We start from the raw sequence: 6,236 nt of genomic DNA, 5'->3' as shown, positions 1-6,236 counted from the left end.
AAGACCCTTATGAAAATTCTATGACATTTCCAAAATCCTAGGAGACTCAAAATACTATATGAAAATTATATGAGACTTATTTATGATACTAAGGGTAAGTATGAAAGATTTTAGGGAATTAAAACAATTTTAGAGTATGAATCAAGATTTAAAATATGTAACTATCCAGCAAGACACTTTATATGAAATCAAAGTTTCTACGAATACCAAGTGATAAGTTTGATGCATGCGAATAAATGTTTATGACTCATATGGATTAGAGTATACTTGTTAAAAATTTATACTTAGTGGTACTTGAAGACTTCACAAAGAACTCTTAGAATAAGATCCCGAGTTATTTTAAGATTAAAACACCTTCGAGGACGAAAGTTTCTTTTAGAGGGATATAATGTAATAGCCAAAAATAAATAAACAAATAAAAATAATTATAGTAAGGTAGTTAAAATAATAATAAATAAATAAATAAAAACAACATTTCCCCCAGTTCTCTCTACTAACCTCTCATCCCTTCCCACAATTATCTCTCCTCAAACACATCGCCAAAAATTAACAGTTACTACAAACAGAAAAAGAAAAACAATAGTTGTCAGATTTAATTGAGAAAAAAAAAGAAAAAAAAAAGATGAGAATGACCTTTACCCAGTTGAGATTAGCTGAAGATTTATGTGAAAATAGATCTGATCAATAGGTATGTATTAAATCTTCATTTTCCTTTATCCTATTTTTTTTAGAAATCACAAATAATTATAGTTAGATTTTTGTTGAATTATTACCATGATCCATCCTTTAGTTAGAAATTAAATGTCAAATCATTTATCACAGTACCCAAATGAATAGATTAAAGAAAACTTCTGAATAGAAAATTGAGATAAAGGAAATAGGAAAGATTTGGAAACAGAGATCCAATGTAAATTTGGAATACATGAGAACAGAATTAGAAAGCAACCGATAAAAAAAAAGATAAGGGAATTAAAAATAGAAACTAAATATGGAGGGAAAGGTAAATACAGAGGGTAAATACAGATAACAATAAAGCTCACAATAACTTAGCTGTATCTACGTTTTATACCATAGTACCTATGAAAAATGAGATTTTTAATAAAAATATAATTATAGATATATAACATTTCAAGACTTCTAACAATGGACCAATGTAAATTAGAGAAATAATGTTGTAGAATTCAAACCCAAAACTAATGTCATGGGCTCATATAGGTTGACCCGGATTTCAAAAGACGGAATCAAACTTTCATTAAAGATATATTCGTGACAACGACTTAAGCTAGCCAGGTAAGTGACCTTACTATCGGCATGGTTATATTTGATGTTGACACATGCCCTGTGGTTCTACACGTGTCATATATATTGATATGTGTGAATTGTCTGTGGATCGATATGCTTCCTATATGTTATGTTATGTAATAATATGTGGTTTGTATGATAATAATAATGGTACGATGTGCTCAAGGATATGTTTGAGATAGGGTACGAGAAGGATGCACAAAACGAAATGTAACGATAGGAGTAAGATACGTTCATGAAACATTAGAGTTAGGTTACATACCGGACTGCTATGGATAGGAGAGATTGATGAAAGAATACGGTTAGGTTATGGGTAGAAAGGGATAGGTTTGTGATAGATTGATAGAACGATAGCGTTAGGGTACGTTCTTGTGACGATATGACTAAGGTACGTCACGTAATGATATGTCTGTGATAGGTATAAGAACGTTAAGGCTATGGTAAGTTAGAGAACGATATGACTATGAAGTGTTTACGTTATGACTTGGTTATGATATGATACATTGTATGCTAGATTATTGTGCTTACGTACAAAATCATGTGAACGTGAATGTATGTTATTTATGCTGCTTAGTTCATGTGATATGAATGCATGTGACGATGTGTGGCCCTTGTACGATTATGGCTTGTTGTATGAGTATTGAAATGTAACTGAATGAATTGTATGACATGAAATACGGTAAATTGCATGATACATAACCCCGCTAGGAATATGTATGATGTAACGAAATGAGAATGAGAATGACATGTAAGCATGAAAACGTGACACGGGGTTATGTTCATTAAATGATGACTGTAGGACTAGTGGGACCTCATGCATATTGTGTGATCATGCATTTGGGGGGATACCCCTATCCCATCACGAGGGTACGGACGCGTACATCCAAATGACAGGACAAGGATCGTTATGCCCTGCATAGCGCTGCTGTGACGGTTTTAGTTTTAACGGGTCCCGGTGGGCCCCCAGAGCATGCCCACCAGCTAGGGATAGTGGCCCAGCGGTGTGCGAACTAGCTGGTGAGCCCATACTCTCACGTATGGGCTGCGTGTAGAGTATATGGTACACGTCCATGATTACCTGTTAGGATTACACCGTAGGAAAAATGAAACGAAACGAAACGAAACGAAAGATAGGTCCCATCATTTCATTGCATGTGATTGTTGCATTTAACCCCAATAGTGGGGTCACTTACTGAGTATTTCTTTAAGTACTCAAGCCATGTGCTACTACATTTTTCAGGTTAAGGCAAGACATTCCTGTACAGCTGACGACGGCATCGCAACTCGAGATCATGACACATGCATGGGATAGTGGCATTTATTTTCGTAGACTTAGGATAGAATAGGATGTTTTAAACTTAAACGTTTATTTATTTTATTTCGAGTCTTTTGTTGTGTCGTTTTAAAGATTTTTTCGAAACACATAAGTCCATGACTGTGTTTTAAGATAAAGGTTATGTTTTATTGTAACGTTAAAAAAAAAAAACGGCCGAGGGGCAAAATGGACATTTTACCCCTCAGCCCATTATAGGGGTCTTGAGCGTCCTCCTCAGAGTTCCTGCAAAAGAAGAAGAGTGAGAGAGAAGGACTGAGAGAAAGTTTGAGGGAGAAAACTGATTTTCCGGAGTTTTCGTCGGAGAGTCGCCGACGGAATCCATTCCCTACCAAGACCTGTACTCTGGAGCCCTTCTTGGAGTGAAGTAAGAACTCGTGTGGAGATTTCCTCCTCTTTCCTCAAGATCAGAAAGAAAACCCGCAAGGTAAGATTTCGAACTATACCTTCCAGATCTTAGATCTTTGTTTAGGAGTAGAATGATTAAGTCTACTACCTTCATCCAGGGAAGATCCGCCACTGATCTTGGTGAGGAAAATGGACGAAACGACGAGATCTGAGAGACTATCCAAGAACGGTAAGGTTGTTACCGAACCTCTTTTCGACGCTCAAAACTCATCGTATGACTAAGCAAAAATCAAGGAAAATAATATTGGCATGTAGGTTGATAGATGATCTATAACTTTGTTGAAGAAATCACCTCTGTTTGGATTAAGAATCGAAAGATAGAAAATGGAAAGAACCTTGGAAAAACTAATCGAAAAACCTTGATTTTCTGGTAGGAGGAGAGAGAAGCCGCCGGCGTGCCATGTGTCAACCAACCAGAGGACCGCGAGCGCCAATCACCCCCGGACACGCGTCGAGCGCCGCCTGGGAAAACGCGGCTCCAGCCTCCTTGCGGCACGCGTCCCTGGCAACGCCACCCGACCTGCGCCCGTCAGCTTACCCGATACCCGCGCGGCAAACCAAACCAAATCGATGACCCGCGGTCCACCCGAGCCACTGCGTTCGTACTGAACCCGCGACTGCAGGAAATTCTGGGCGCGTCACTCTCGCGCGTGGAACCCGCGAGTGGTTGCTCCCCGGCGCGTGGCTGGCGCGTGTAAGCTTATTTTTGGCTCGATCAATTTCTATTTTCACAATTTTCCTCCTGATTCCAATCCTAAACCCATTCTGTTTGAAATAGGACCAAATTGAGGGAAAATCACCGCCTTTCGATACGTTAAGTGTGTGGAAACGCTGCTTAAGGACACGCGCCATCCAGGTAAGTCACCACACGGATTTTTAGGAAGTATTACTTGTAGGAACCGCTTGGAATGCATGCATGCTAGTCTGAATATCTTAGGTTCTAGCTTTCCGTTAATGATCGTAGGAAATAGTTTATTGAACATTAGATGTATTTTGTGATTTGTTATGAGAGTTACTTGGATACTGCTGATATGATTTTAGTTTCTGCTGAATTTGCATATGTATGTTTTCATGCTGAATGGAGGATGGGAAATTGCGAACTCTGCGCTCCGGGAGTTGATGGATGTTATCACCCCGTTGAGCTTGTATGATCACTTTGCATGAAATGCCTTTGAGGATTTTGGATAATAGTTATAACATACTCAGTTAATTTTTCATGACTCGCAATTATGAATAAGTCTAGGGATTCTTAGTTAGAGTAACTAGGTACTAAGGTATTAGATCTAATCTTTTCCCTAGTAGAGCAACAGACCACCACGGTGTATGAAGCCCACTAGGATACCCTTAGGCTACAGGTGTGTGATTGGTGTCATAGCTTCGTGGGGGAAAAGGGGGTTCCTGATCAGAATCCGACTATTCTTAGCCGTTTTAGCATGGGAAACGTGTGCCCACGTCGTATAGACCATTTAGCTGGATGGGTTAAGGGGGGTAGCTCTCCCCGACCAGGGGGACTGTCATGGGCCTAGGGGGTTGCAGCTCACTTCCTAGGTAAGTTACCAGATAGTCTCAGAGCCATGCCGAGGTAGCTACTCGTAGGGCACCAGTCATTACACAGGTTAGCTTAAGGGAGTTCTTAAGAATCTTTAAATGAAAGGACAAAGAACCAAGTTGTCGCGAGGGGTAAGTCCTAAGGTCCTAAGACGAAAACCAGAGGTCCTAGAGCTATTGTAGGGTCCGTGGAGGGTGGTTGCTAAGATTAGGAAGCGGTAAGAGCCTATAAGTAGGTGGCTTACTGAGTATAAATTTTATACTCATTCCTGTTATACTTTTTTTTTTCCAGGTACGTGACGCGTCGAGTCGAGAGAGGGCGCATTAATCGATGTGGGTTGTCACAGAGGAGGCGTGACCCGGGGCGTCAGTCCAGTCTTACTAAATAGAACACTTGTCCTTCACGTTTTGCTTTTTTTCCTTTTTTTTTCTTTTTTTTTTTACCTAGACACATATGTCCTTTTAGTAAAGAAACGTTTTTTTCACAAAATAAATGAAATTCTATTGTTGTAAATGTTTTTCTGTGGTTTTCTCGTTTTTACATTACATGACATAATTCATGATAGTCACGGCTTGGAGTTATGTATTTTGGGTCGTGACATTTATAGAATTTAAATGAAGTCTTCCGCATTCAATGTTTATGGTATGTATACAGTAGCGACCTTAAATTAAGTAGAAAATTTCGGGTCGTTACATTTAGGGACCTATCTCTTATCATCATAAGGGTGGCCTTTAGTCTAGGAAAAATTGAATGTGTAGTACTTCCCTACACACGACTCACACGTGCGAGTGTGAATCTCCAGGGCACTCGCACACCCCCTGTACCCTCTGGTAAAGCTAATCTGTAGTGATGCCCGAAGGTCACCAGAACCCCATAATGTCATGCGCCTCATGAACACCCTTATCTGTGTGCATTCGCACTCGTGCACATTCACACTTATCATCATACTGTGCACGTCCGTACTCATCATCTCTAGGGGAAGTAGCCCTATGCTTATGAACATACAATATGCATGAGGTCCCTCTAAATCCATCATAATGTCTCTTCTGACACAATCCTCTAGTCTCATCTCTTTGTTACTTTAGGCAACACATACTCGTGGGTATTTATATTAATATCATTTTCATGCTCTTAGGGTTGTATCCTATGTCGGTCTAACGACATGATGCAATATGACACTCATCATCATATAACATGCTCAATATGAAAAACAACATCATATTAAGGTAAACATCGTGCAATTATCATATTCATCATATTGCCATAAAGTGCATCAAGCATATCAAGTACGTCATTCATCGAAATATATATATACTACGTACGCATATCATTAAGCATCACAACTCACGTATCATCATAACTCGTACATCATCATAACTCATACATCTTCATATACTAACGACATCGTATGACAGAGTTCATACATCATCATATCTCATACAATTTTTTTTTTTTCCTATCCTATAGTAAGGTCACTTACTTGGTTGACTTTAGCCGAAGTATTCCCTATTTTAATTAACATAAGCTCCCGTTCCTCGAGAGCTACTCCAAAGGTTGCTGGGGTTCGCTTCATATCGCACCGTTCGCTACCTTTCGTTAGTATTTTACCTATTTTAATTAACATAAGCTTCCGTTCCTCGAGAG

At 39.2% G+C, this 6,236-nt stretch overlaps 2 long non-coding RNA genes across 2 annotated transcripts; both read left to right on the top strand.

Annotated features, from left to right (window-relative positions):
* The first annotated feature begins 2,837 nt into the window (after positions 1–2,837).
* LOC111444184 lies at positions 2,838–3,455 on the top strand. The gene is made up of 3 exons (XR_002710660.1): positions 2,838–3,062; positions 3,142–3,212; positions 3,418–3,455. It is a non-coding gene; the product is annotated as an uncharacterized LOC111444184 (long non-coding RNA).
* Positions 3,456–3,470: 15 nt separating this feature from the next.
* LOC111444183 lies at positions 3,471–5,105 on the top strand. The gene is made up of 2 exons (XR_002710659.1): positions 3,471–3,737; positions 3,822–5,105. It is a non-coding gene; the product is annotated as an uncharacterized LOC111444183 (long non-coding RNA).
* The last annotated feature ends 1,131 nt before the right edge of the window (positions 5,106–6,236 follow it).

The sequence above is a fragment of the Cucurbita moschata genome, unplaced genomic scaffold, assembly GCF_002738365.1.
Source record: "Cucurbita moschata cultivar Rifu unplaced genomic scaffold, Cmos_1.0 Cmo_Scf00006, whole genome shotgun sequence".
NCBI lineage: Eukaryota > Viridiplantae > Streptophyta > Magnoliopsida > Cucurbitales > Cucurbitaceae > Cucurbita > Cucurbita moschata.
This window is presented reverse-complemented; position numbering and strand designations above follow the sequence as displayed.